Source organism: Martes martes, assembly GCF_963455335.1.
Source record: "Martes martes genome assembly, chromosome: 2".
NCBI lineage: Eukaryota > Metazoa > Chordata > Mammalia > Carnivora > Mustelidae > Martes > Martes martes.
In genome coordinates, this window is record NC_137889.1 from 75,997,481 (window position 1) to 76,011,772 (window position 14,292).

General features: G+C 36.3%; 1 protein-coding gene across 4 annotated transcripts in view; it reads left to right on the forward strand.

Moving 5' to 3' along the window:
- Positions 1 to 14,292, forward strand: part of MARCHF1 (membrane associated ring-CH-type finger 1) — a gene marked incomplete at both ends in the record, with an annotated part of 451,661 nt that overhangs the window by 202,845 nt on the left and 234,524 nt on the right. The window lies entirely within an intron of this gene.

Below are 14,292 nucleotides of genomic sequence, written 5' to 3' on the forward strand. Positions count from 1 at the left end.
ACTTGAGACTTTTCTAAATGCTGTTTTCAGTCTGTGGAATATATTCCTTTTGCTATCTAACAAGAGAGAATAGTAGGATGATATTTGCATTGCCATGGCAACTTACATCTCTAGATTGAGATGACATTTTTGCCTGTTTAGTTCTACTTTTCATTTAGGGATAACATTTTTTTTACTTCCTTTTAATTGAAAAAAAAATAAAAGCAAGTAGGTGTGCATACAAAAGGAGAAAAACTGCAATTTACTTAACATCTGCTATATGTCAGACATTGCATTGAATTGTTTATGTACATCACTGCGTTTGTCCTCCAAGAACTCTGGGAAGGAGGTCTCCATTTAGAGAGGAGGACACATAGAGAAATGCCAGTACCTTGCTTTGCTTAAGGTCAGAAGTTATGAAGCAGTACAATCAGGGACTATCAGAGCTCAGTTCTCTCATTCCTGGGCCCGTGCTTTCTTCAGGACCCCACACTTCCTCCATGCTTTCTGGCTGGGTTCCTTGTCTATTTGTCCCCTATTACTGATAACAGTATTTCACCTTGTGAAATACCAGTAAGTACCTCGCAATATACATTTTTTAAGTGTTGTGGTTCATAATGTTTAATTCTAAATTCCACATATAGAAAATTGCACCTAAATCAGGATTGACTGATTATGTTCTACTCCTCAGTTAAAATGTTTTTTCAAATGCTTTAATTGCATGCCGTGTGCATTAGAAGATGATACCAATTAAGTAGTTAGGATTTAGTTATACATGTGATGGGGATTTAGCTATGCACTATGAAAAAATGTATATCTATATTTTAATATAATTTTACAGATATAGAATATGAAATATGCATTGCAAATATTAGATTATGATTTGTTGAACATTAGAAGATATCTGTGTTGAATTATATTTTGAATATGTCGATGAGAAGAGCAAAGTAACAAAAATGAATTATATTTTTGTGTCACTGAATTAAAATTAAGCTAATGATTCAATTCTTAGTAGAATCTAAATATTCTGTTTCTTAAAAATTGAGTATCATTTCTACACATTTCACTGTAGAACATTTTTCTTTCTTCAAATAAAGGAACATAAAGACAAATGCAAAGATTCCTTCCTAACAGACTTTAGGAGATGTTTAAATAGTTTTTGTTGAGATGATACGCTGTTAACCGTAAAGCATTGGTAAAAGCAGGAATGAAACCGAAAATTCTCTTTACTAATCCTGTCTTTACGAAGCAGCAAGAGAAAAGAAGTATTTGTATATCAAGAAAAAGGTGACATCACAGTTTAAGCACCACACTATTTCTTTTTCTCTCCAAACAACAAAAAAGTATCAGAAACAGTTATTGTTTGGACAGTTGAGGGACATTGACATTTGGAAGCAGGAAAATTTCTACTCGAGTGATGGGGGCATAAAGGCAGAGAGGAAGTTCTGATGCACTCATGGACTCTTAAAGCCAAATGCACACCAGAAGTGTGGGAGGGCTGACACGGAGAAGTGCAGCAGGGGGGAGTGAAGAATAATTGTGAAGACACTGGAAACCTGATTTGCTTATAGGGAATCAGAAAGAAATCAAAGGGAAGAAACACATTGAAGATGCTAGATTGAGTTGGAAAAATTACATTGGTTCCTAGGAGCCAGGGAGAGCTGATTAGGTGAATAGATCTGTGGGGTAATGAGGAGGGGAACACCCTCCAGGAGCCAGAGCCTTAGCTCTCACACTGCAGTCCTGTAATACCCACCCTTGTCAATCAGAGGTGGTGTTTTGAACTGGTATGATGTCATATTCGAGCATAAAAACATTTTGATTGGCAGGTTATTCTGAAAAGTTCATATGAATATGTATAATTTTCAGAGCACAAAAAACACTAAGATATTATGAGTCTTGTACATAATTACCTTTAAATGAAACTATAGCACTCAAAATAATTTCACTGTGATGTTCTTTTGGATTTCAATAATGCTGCATGTGGGTTTGGTTTTTACATGAGACATATTATAATAGAAACCTATCTGCAATGGAATAAATATAATAGTAGCATATAAAATGTATGACAATGGCTATATTTCCACATGCCTGTCATAAGTCTCTAAGTCAGAAGTAGTTCGTTTTCAACTGGAAGAAGAAAACACATTCAGATATGCCTTAGTTCGGGTAGGGAGTAAATGTGCTCCTACCATATTATTTTCTTTATTATGCCTTTGGAACTCTTAAGGGTTGTGATTTTTACATTCTTAGTCAGAACTCCTTATTTCAGTGGCCTCCCGTGCTAAACCAAAAGTCAATACATGATTAATTTTCTCAACCCCTTTTATAAAAGTATATTAAAGGAAACTGAAAACAATGTAAGTATATTCATTTCTAAGAAGTATATTCATTTCTAAGAGAGACTCCTCCTGACAGAAATACTGGCCCTTTGATCACATTCCTTGCACGCTGACAGTCGCTTCAGCCAGGTCATTCAGAAGCTCTAGAATTGTTCCAACGCTTAATGCCATTGCTGAGAAGGTAGCGCCACTCTTCTTCCCTTACTTCTCATTCCACTGCCGTCTGAGACAATACTCCCCACCACACCCCTGGACTACAGCACTTTTGATTTTGTTTGGGGTCATTGGTGGTGCTGGAAGATAAACAATTTATGCTCAACACTGCCCTTGCAAGGTCCAGTCTCCTCCTTTCCCTAGGTCCATTTTCTAAGAACTCTTCTTTCAGTCTGTTAGTTTCTAGACAAACTGAGTCTAATTTTACTCTGAAGTGCAGGTGGATTATATTTCAGATCTTGGTATACCTGAAGAGACATAATTAGCATTTAAGTGAAATTTGCATAGACAGATGAAATATTCTGCCTTCTGAGACCTTATGGAAATCCTCCCTATTAATAGCCAGATTAAATGGAAGACATGTGTTTTTTGTTTGGTTTGGTTTTTGTTTTTGTTTTTTATCATTTCAGCATCTTTATTCTATCAAGTGGTTAGTTTCTGTCCATGTCAATGAGTAATTTTAAAAAGTCATTATCATCTGTCTTTTCAGGACTAAGGGCATTTGATTTCATGAACAACAATAAGGGATTATCTCACTTTTCTAGAAAGATTAAGACCATAGGAAAATGCAGCACTATTAAGCTGCATGCTTCTTTTTAAAATTTCCTTATTAAATTCAGTGAACAATTAATTACTATATATGTCTTTCTCATATTTTTTAATATCACCAGGGTCCCTGAATGTCAAGACCACAAGAAGCTACTGTAATCTCAGTTTATGATAGGCTAAAATGAGAAGGTTTCTGAATGGATGTACATTAAGGGTGAAATACGCATTTTGTGACCTGAATCTCCAGGCTCCACCTGGTTCAGTCTTCACCCATGTCTCATTCAAAGAATAACAACCAGAAATAAAAATAATAAATTTTTATTTGACTATCTTAAGGCAGAGGGATGGAGATTTAATATAAAACTCTATCACCATTTCTCAAGATCTTCCTTTTCCCATTCCTCCTGATCTCAAAGAGCCCAAAGCCACTCTTCATAATTCACTTTTACTTCCATGGCAAAATGATCTTCCACACTCAAGCCCTCCTGAATTTCTTTCTCTTTCTGCTAGCCCTCACCACCTGTATTCTTTTTGTTGTTGTTGTTATATTTATTAGGTAGATCAAATTAACATCTCTGGTTGCTTTTTCCCCCCTAGTATTTCTCTGATATTTATCCACTAATCAAAATTCTCAAAAGAATCAGGCCCAGAAATTGACTCAGAAAGGAAATGTCTTTGCTCCTTTTAAATTGAGCCAAGAGGAAAAATTATGAATACTCATAATTAACATAAAGGTTTTTATTCTGTTTTGTATGCATCAACACACATGTGCCAAAATGCATTTCAGAAGCCATTATTATGTTTCTGTAGTTTCAGTACCAACTGTAAGAAATACATTCTCACATTGTATTAATGAACTTTTTAAATTGACTAAGGTGTGGATTTAATCTACAATTTTAACAAGAATTAAACTTCAACATCAGCTAATGATAAACCTTAAGAAACTACATACAATTTTTATCATTATCTGAAATTTGAGGGACGTGCCTTATGAACGTAAATGCTAAAAAATATGTCTATAATGTTTCTAATATGTGTTAACAAGTTGGTCTTTGCTTAGATATACCCTAAAAAAGTGAAATGGATATCTGAGACATTGAGTTATTTATACGGCTCATCAGAAAAATAAATAATAATAGTAATAGTGTTAATAATTTGCCAAATACTTATTTTATAGCAGTTTTTTTGTTTTGTTTTGTTTTTGGTGGGAGATTTAAATGCATTATCTCATTTTATTCTGTGAGATTTACAGGGATAAAATAACTTTTCTCTTGTTATAGAGCTAGCAAAACGCAGAGCTAGAACTCAAACCCCATTTATAATCTTCAGTTAAGTTTATTGTGAGTGAATAACTGCCCCTTGCAGCCATCCCTTGCAACCACCCCCCCATTTTTGTGTGTGTTTTCCGGCTCCTGAGCATTGCCTCCATTCCTTGGCTCTCAGCACCTTCCTCCATCTTCAAAGCCAACAGCATAGCATTTGCAAATCAATCTCTTCTCTCAGCCTCTCTCTTTCCCTCTCTCTCACCTTGCTTCCATGATCACATCTCCTTCACGGATCCTCCTTTCTCTCTCCTATGAGGACTCTTTTGATTATATTGGTCCATCAAAATAATCCAGAATAATCTCACCACCACAGAACCCTTGAATTAATCACATATGCAAAGTTCTTTTTGGCTTATATAGTAACATATTTACAGGGGTTAGGAATTTGGGTACGGACATCTTTAGGGGACCACTATTCTACCATGATGGCTTTCCTTTCTCTCACAGTGATTAAATAGGAGGTAAACCTGTTACTTTTAGTAACATTGTAATCATTTGAAAGATATTGTGGGAATATATTACCTATTATTTGCCTCTATACAACCCAGTATAAAAAAGCAGAATCTCACTTTTATTCTTTAACAGCCACTAACAACAATGGAATATTCTTCTTTCATGTATTCTCACATTGTGTTTCATAAGTAATTTTTTTTTGAGAATGAGAAAAGAAAGCCATTGCCTTAATTTTATTTTGGTTGTGACTAAATGAGAATAATAGGAGCACATTTTAAAAAAAATTTTTTTTTAAAGATTTTATTTATTTGACAGAGATCACAAGTAGGCAGGGAGGCAGGCAGAGAGAGAGGAAGGGAAGCAGGCTCCCTGCTGAGCAGAGAGCCCTATGCGGGGCTCGATCCCAGGATCCTGAGATCATGACCTGAGCCGAAGGCAGAGGCTTAACCCACTGAGCCACCCAGGCGCCCCCCCCCCCCGCTTTTTTTGAGAGAGAGAGCACACAAGGGGAGAGGAGCAGAGGGAGAGAGAGAATTTTAAGTAGGCTCCACACTCAGGTCGGAGACCAGCAGAGGCCTCCATCTCATAAGTTTAAGGTCATGATTTGAGCTGAAATCAAGAGTCAGACACTTAATTGACTGAGCCACCCAGGTACCCCTAGGAGCAAAATTTTAGAGCGATATTTGACAATACCTCTATTCAGAGAGGCACCTTAACTATGTTTGAGGATCAGAGTGTGAAATACCAGCTCCTTTACATAAAATGCCTACAACATTTAAATCAGAACAAGCTAGAGAAATGGACGAGTAAATTGTGGACATCTGTATGAGAAATTGCAGGAAAAATTTCATGGTGTAAATTAAATTAGTTGAGGGAACAAATACCATTTATGTCATTTTTTTCTATGTGATAATGGAAAGCCACAAGTTAGAATACTTAATTTGTAATCACACTAGGTTCTGAAATCAGTGATTCTGATTCCTAGCAACACTAGACCTACAAAGCCAGTGCAATTCAAATGGAACTATTTTAGAGTTTCTTTGGAGTGATTATTTCTCTAAGAATTCTCTTGTTGTAATGTGGCTGTAAACACATTTTTCCATTCTTCAGTCAGTATCTTGTCTAGTGCAAAAGGATGTTGATTGAGAGCCCAGGCAGTGTTTTACAGGAGTGAGGATCAGAGGCCTACAAATCAGACAGAAATCTTTTTTTGCATGTGGGATTGAATTTCATAGCTAGTACTTGGTAGAACTATGAATCAAGAATATCTCAAGTGGAATATATACTTGTGGGAATCACAGCGTTTCCATCAAAGTTGCTATTTAGGAAAGAAAAACCCAACTTAAAACTTAACCATTAAGGAAATGTATCTATTAATTACTTATCATATTTTTATTTGCCAAGCATATGCAACTATTTAGTAATTATTGACTTCAGCAGTCCCTGTGAAACAGCATGCCTCCTAGTTATTTTTCCAGAAATGGAAAGCCATAGTAAGCAAATTATTGAAGATCATATGTCAATGACACAGTAGGAACTGACCTGCCAGCTGAGTTTTCAATATATGATCTGGCAGAGTTGTTCTGGTGGTCAATGACAAATTTCTCCCAGGCCTCCAAAAACGTTCAGTGAATTTTGGATTCCTCCAGGCATAATATTCATGCATCCATCAGATCATTTCAGCTGCCTCCTAAAAGTCTCAAACAATACTCTAAATGAAAGAGTCACAACAGTTTAGTCTTCTTATGGATATAGATTAGCTCATATTACCCTATTTACCAAAATGAAATTTTTGCTATGCTCCTTTGTCACTTAAGATAGAACAGAGCAGGGCTGCCTGGGTGGTTCAGTCAGTTAAGTGTCTGCCTTCTGCTCAGTTCATGATCTCGGGTCCTGGGATTGAGCCCCAAATCAGGCTCTCTTCTCAGTGAGGAGCCTGCTTGTCCCCCTGCCTCTTCCTGCCATTCTGCCTGCTTGTGCTCTCCCTCTCTGTCAAATATATTAAAAAAAATCTTTAAAAAAAAAAAGGACAGAGCATTCAGGATATCTGAAATTTTGGCCATAAGCATTCATTTTACAAAAATGAAGAAAAACATTAGTGAATATTAAATAGATTAGATGTCCTCTTTATCAACACAAGCCAGCCATTGGTCATTGAAAAAGTTAATTAAAAAACCCAATTTATATAAATACATGTTTATTTACTAAGTTTTAGATGCCACATTTCCTTTGAATAGGGAAGCAGTAATTGAACTTATTTGCTATCTTGCTGAGATCACTTACAATTTGTAATTCTAGTTTATTTAAATTGAATTAAGAGTTAAAAGACTGACTTAAAAATAAAACCCTGAAATCCAAATTCTTCTATATATTAACATTATTTAATACATTCTTTATATTTTCTTTATGTGCACCTTATTCAACAATTTTTTTTTTTTTAGATTTTATTTATTATGTATTTGACAGATAGCGATCACAAGTAGACAGAGAGGCAGGCAGAGAGAGGGGAAGGGAAGCAGGCTCGCTGCCGAGCAGAGAGCCCAATGCAGGGCTTGATCCCAGGACCCTGGGATCACGACCTGAGCTGAAGGTAGAGACTTTAACCCACTGAGCCACCCAGGTGCACCTCAACAGTATTTTTATAACTATCGACTAACCTTTTTCTATAGTTTCAAAATTACAGCATAGTTTTCACATAAGCAACACTTTTTTTAATAACAGTAAATTCATTTGTGTGACATTTAATTAAATGATGTGATTGATGCCACCTTAAAATAACTACCTTTCTGCAAAATCACTTTTCTTCTGTATATGCAAGGCTATGTTTTCAAATTTCCCTTTTAGGTAAAGATAATCATGTAAACAGGAATGTGAGAAAAAGTGTGCTCTGGCCCATTAATCCTCCCAGGAAACTGGCTCCATGTCCTATTTCACTTCTTGCAGACTCTACGATAATTACTAGAGCAATTTTCAAAGCCATCTCTTGAAAACAGAACACCTTCTCTCTTTGCCCAGGTCCCCAAGACCTAATGTCTAAGTACTATTGAAGTACTATTAGTATCAATTGGGACTGTCCACCCTAGAAAGTGAGGAACAAACTTCTGCCAATTTGAACCGCTTTATTTTTATCAATCATAATACAGAAATTAGTGTCTTGAGTTGCGGTGCTTCAAGCACACCCATTTAAAACAGGCATCATTAAGGTGGTGGTCATGCAGTACGCTGAAAGCTACAAGCAAACAGATACTACAAACCGGAAAGCTAAAAGCTGTGTTTTATCAGAGCAAAGGATTTGGCGAAACTACGAGATATACTATCTAGAAAGATATACCAAGTGCCAACCAAGTCCAGTGTTCCAGGAGAAATAGTTGGAAAAAGAGGTAGCATATTAATGCGTGTTGGCTGCTGCTCCATGCTGTGAACAAGCTATTACAAGAAACAGACCAGCTTTGCCTGGTTTGCAGGCAAACAAAAAAATTAGAGAAAATTCATAAATACAGAGCCAAGAAGTTTCAGAAAAGCCAATAGCTCCTGTATCTCAAATAAGGGAAGTTGTTGTACAAAACTCTTTTAAGTGCCCTCTTCACAATGTGATATTTTCCTACAAGGAAAGGTCCCAACCTTTCAAAACAGAAAACAAAAATTTTAAAAAGTCTACATTCCCCACCTCTTTTGTAACTGGGGTGAAGACTGATGATTCAGGGTCAGAGCTTGCATTAAATAAAGGAAAGCCCCCAAGAGACAAAATTTAAAGACACACTCTCAGGTGGTTGCCCTACCTATGCATGACTCTGAGAGCAAATGCCCCCTTCAGTTTTTTTTTTTAAATTTATTATTGTATTATTATTTTTACAATTTTTAAAAAATTAACATAATTCATTATTTGTTTCAGGGGTGCAGGTCTGTGAATCATCAGTCTTAAACAATTCACTGCACTCACCATAGCACATACCCTCCCCAATGTCCCATCACCCGGGTTCCCCTTCCCTCTCACCTTCCTCCTATCCAGCAAACCTCATTTTGATTCCTGAGATTCAGAGTTTGTTATGGTTTGTCTCCTTTCCCTTTCCCATCCTGTTACATTTATCCTTCCCTTCCCACCATGACCCTCCTGATCTGCCTCTTAAATTCCTCATATCAGAGAAATCATATGATAATCCTCTTTCTCTGATTGACTTATTTCACTTAGCATAACACTATCTGGTTCCATCCATGTCATTGCAAATGGCAACCTTTCGTGGGTTTTTTGTTTTGTTTGGGTTTTTTGTTTTTTTAATGGCTGCATAGTATTCTTTATCCATTCATCTGTTGATGGACATCTAGGCTCTTTCCATAGTTTGGCTATTGTGGACATTGTTGCTATAAACATTCAGGTACATGTGCCCCTTCGGATTACTACATTTGTATCTTTAGGGTAAATACCCAGTAGTGCAATTGCTGGGTCATAGGGGAGCTCTATTTTCAACTTTTTAAGGAACCTCCATGCTGTTTTCCAGAGTGGTTGCTCCAGCTTGTATTCCTACCAACAGTGTAGGAGGTTTCCCCATTCTCCACATACTCACCAACACATGTCACTCCCTGACTGGTAAATTTTCCTCATTCTGACTGGTGTGAGGTGGTATCTCATTGTGGTTTTGATTTGTACTTCCCTGATGCCGAGTTATGTGGAGCACTTTTTCATGTGTCTATTGGCCATCTGGATGTCTTCTTTGCAGAAATATCTGTTGATGTCCTCTGCCCATTTCTTGATTAGATTATTTGTTCTTTGGGTGTTGAGTTTAATAAGTTCTTTATAGATTTTGGATTCTAGCACTTTATCTGATATGCCACTTCCAAATATATCTTCCCCCATTCTGTTGGTTGTCTTTTGGTTTTGTTGACTGTTTCCTTCACTGCACAAAAGCTTTGGTCTTGAAGTCCCAATAGTTCATTTTTGCCATTGCTTTCCTTACCTTTGGTGATGTTTCTAGGAAGAAGTTGCTGCAGCTGAGGTCAAAGAGTTTGCTGCCTGTGTGCTCCTCAAGGATTTTGATGGATTTCTATCTCACATTGGGTCTTTCATCCATTTGGAGTCTATTCTTGTGTGTGGTGTGAAGAAATGGTCCAATTTCATTCTTCTACATGTGGCTGTCCAATTTTCCCAACACCATTTGTTGAAGAGACTGTCTTTTTTCCATTGGACATTCTTTCCTGCTTTATTGAAGGTTAGTTGATCATAGAGTTGAGGGCCTATTTCTGGGCTCTCTATTCTGTTCCATTGATCTATGTGTCTGTTTTTGAGCCAATACCATACTGTCTTGATGATTACAGCTTTGCAATAGAGCTTGAAGTCTGAAACTGTGATGTCACCAACTTTGGCTTTCTTTTGTAACATTCCTCTGGCTATTGGGGTCTTTTCTGGTTCCATATAAATTTTAGGATTATTTGATCCATTTCTTTGAAAAAAGTTGATGGTATCTTGATAAGGATTGCATTAAATGTATAGATTGCTCTAGGTAGCATAGACATTTTCACAATAGTTTCCTTCCTATCCATGAGCATAGCACATTTTTCCATTTCTTTGTGTCTTCTTCAATTTCTTTCATGAGTACTCTATAGTTTTCTGAGTACAGATTCTTTGCCTCTTTGATTAAGTTTATTCCTAGGTATCTTATGGTTTTGGGTACAATTGTAAACGGGATTGACTCCTTAATTTCTCTTTTTTCTGTCTTGTTGTTGGTGTATAGACATGCAACTGATTTCTGTGCATTGATTTTATGAATTCCTGTATGAGTTCTAGCAGTTTTGGAGTGGAGTCTTTTGGGTTATCCACATAAAGTATCAGATCATCTGCAAAGAGTGAGAGTTTGACTTCTTCTTTGCCAATCCGGATGCCTTTTATTTGTTTTTGTTGTCTGATTGCTGAGGCTAGGACTTCTAATACTATGTTGAATAGCAGTGGTGATAATGGATAGCTCTGCCATGTTCCTGACCTTAGGGGAAAAGTTCTCAGTTTTTGCCCATTAAGAGTGATATTTGCTGTGAGTTTTTTATAGACAGCTTTGATGATATTGAGATATGTACCCTCTATCCCTACACTTTGAAGAGAAATATGTACCCTCTATCCCTACACTTTGAAGAGTTTTGATCAAGAAAAGATGCTATACTTTGTCAAATGCTTTTTTCGCATCTATTGAGAGTATCATATGGTTCTTGTTCTTTCTTTTATTAATGTATTGTATGACAGTGATTGATTTGTGGATGTTGAACCAACCTTGCAGCCCAGGGATAAATCACACCAGGTCTTGGTGAATAATCCTCTCAGTGTACTGTTGGATCCTATTGGCTAGTATTTTGGTGAGAATTTTTGCTTCCATGTTCATCAAGGATATTGGTCTGTAATTCTCCTTTTGATGGGGTCTTTGTCTAGTGTTGCTATCAAGGTAATACTGGCCTCATAAGATGAGTTTGGGAGTTTTCCTTCCATTTCTATTTTTTGGAACAGTTTCAGGAGAAAAGGTATTAATTCTTCTTTAAATGTTTGGTAGAATTCCTCTGGGAAGCCCTCTGGCCCTGGGCTCTTGTTTGTTGGGAGATTTTTGATGACTGCTTCAATCTCCTTACTGGTTGTGGGTCTGTTCAGGTTTTCTATTCCTTCCTGGTTCAGTTTTGGTAGTTTATATGTCTCTAGGAATCCATCCATTTCTTCCAGATTGTCAAATTTGCTGACATATAGTTGCTCATAATATGTTCTTACAATTCTTTGTATTTCTTTGGTGTCAGTTGTGATCTCTCCTCTTTCATTCATGATTTTATTAATTTGGGTCCTTTCTCCTTTCTTTTTGACAAGTCTGGCCAGGGGTTTATCAATCTTATTCTTTCAAAAAACCAGCTCCTAGTTTGATTGATTTTTTTCTACTCTTTTTTTTTTTTGGCAGGGGGGGGTTCTATTTCATTGATTTCTGCTCTAATCTTTATGATTTATCTTCTCCTGCTGGGTTTAGGCTTTCCTTGCTGTTCTTTCTTCAGCTCTTTTGGTGTAGCATTAGGTTGTTTACTTGAGACCTTTCTTGTTTCTTGAGAAAGGCTTGTATTGCTATATACTTTCCTCTCAGAACCACCTTTGCTGTGTCCCAATGATTTTGAATAGCTGTGTTTTCATTTTCATTTGCTTCCATGAATTTTTTGAATTCTTCTTTAATTTCCTATTGACCCATTCATTCTTTACTAAACTCTTCAGTCTCCATGTATTTGAGATATTTCCAAATTCCCTCTTGTGGTTGAGTTCTAGTTTCAAAGCATTGTGGTCAGAAAATATGCTGGGAATAATCCCAGTCTTCTGGTACTAGGTGAGACCTGATTGGTGACCCAGAATATGATCTATTCTGGAGAATGCTCCATGTGCACTAGATAAGAATCTATTCTGTTGCCTTGGGATGGAATGTTCTGAATATATCTGTGATGTCCATCTGGTCCAGTGTGTCATTTAAAGCCTTTATGTCCTTGTTGATCTTTTCCTTAGATGATCTGTTCATTCATTGAGGTGGGTATTAAAGTCCCTTAATATTATTGTATTATTGTTGATGTGTTCTTTGATTTTGTTATTAATTGGCTTATATAGTTGGTTGCTTCCATATTATGGACATAGATATTTAAAATTATTAGATCTTCTTATTGGACAGACCCTTTAAGTCTGATATAGTATCCATCCTCATTTCTTATTATAGTCTCTGGCTTACAATCTAATTTATCTGTTATAAGGATTGCCACTCCAGCTTTCTTTTGATGTCTATTAGTATGGCAAATTGTTTTCCGCCCCCTCACTTCGAATCTGGAGGTGTCTTTTGGTCTAAAATGAATTTCTTGTAGACAGTATATCGATGGGTCTTGTTTTTTTTATCCATTCTGTTAACATGTGTCTTTTGATTCAGGCACTTAACCCATTGACATTCAGGGTAAATTTTGAAAGATATGAATTTAGTGCCTTTGTATTGCCTATAAGGTAATTGTTACTGTATATTGTCTCTGTTCCTTTTTGGTCTATATCACTTTTGGGCTCTCTCTTCCCTTAGAGGACCCCTTTCAATATTTCCTGTAGGTCTGGTTTGGTGTTTGCAAATTATTTTAATTTTGTTTGTCCTGGAAGCTTTTTATCTCTCCTTCTATTTTCAAAGACAGCCTAGCTGGATGTAGTATTCTTGGCTGCATATTTTTCTCATTTAGTGCTCTCAGTATATCATGTCAGTCTTTTCTGTCCTGCCAGGTCTCTGTGGATAGGTGTAATGCCAATCTAATATTTCTACCATTGTATGTTACAGACTTCTTGTCCCAAGGCACTTTGTCACTGAGACATGTAAGTTTTACTATTAGATGACAGGGTGTGGACCTATTTTTATTGATTTTGTGGGGGGGTTCTCTGTATCTCCTGGATTTTTGATGCTTGTTCCCTTTGCCATATTAGGGAAATTCTCTATTATAATTCACTCCAATATACCTTCTGCCCCTCTCTCTCTTTCTTTTTCTTCTGGGATCTCAATTATTCTAATATTGTTTTGTCTTATGATATCACTTATCTCTCGAATTCTCCCCTCATAGTCCAGTACTTGTATCTTTCTTTTGCTCAGCTTCTTTATTCAACATCATTTGGTCTTCTATATCACTAATTCTCTCTTTTGCCTCATTTATCCTAGCAGTAAGAGTCTCCATTTTTTATTGCACCTCATTAATAACTTTTTTGATTTCAACTTGGTTAGATTTTAGTTCTTTTATTTCTCCAGAAAGGGATTCTCTAGTTATCGTCTATTTTTTTTAAGCCCAGCTAGCATCTTTATAATCATCATTCTGAACTGTATTTCTGACATCTTACTAATGTCCATACTGGCTAGGTCCCTTGCCATTGATACTGCGTCTTGTTCTTTTTTTTGTGGTGAGTTTCTCCACCTTGTCATTTATCCAGTGAAGAATAGATGAAGAAGATAACGAAACAGCAAAAGGGTAACAATGAATTAGACAATGACCCCAGAAAAATATACACTAAACAAACCAAAAGAGACCTGAAACTAGGGAGTGAAGAAAGGGGGGAAAATAAATAATGTGTGTGTGTGTGTGTATATATATATATATATATATATATATATATATACACATATAGATATGTATATATTAAACTGGTGAATATAACAGAGACACACACTTGATTTTGGTTGTATTTTGGTCTGTTAGAAGTAACTGCCTCCCAAAATTTTAAAGAAAGAAAAACTTATATCTATATACAAAAATAAGGGTAAATACAATGGAGGGATGGAATATGACTATAAAGATGAAAATTTAAAAAGATTTTTAAAAAGGAATTGATATGATAAGAAGTTGCTTGAAAAAAGAAAAAAAAAAGAGAATGTGATTGGGCTGGAGACTAGAACAAAGCCATATGCTAGATTTAGGGTATATTTTGA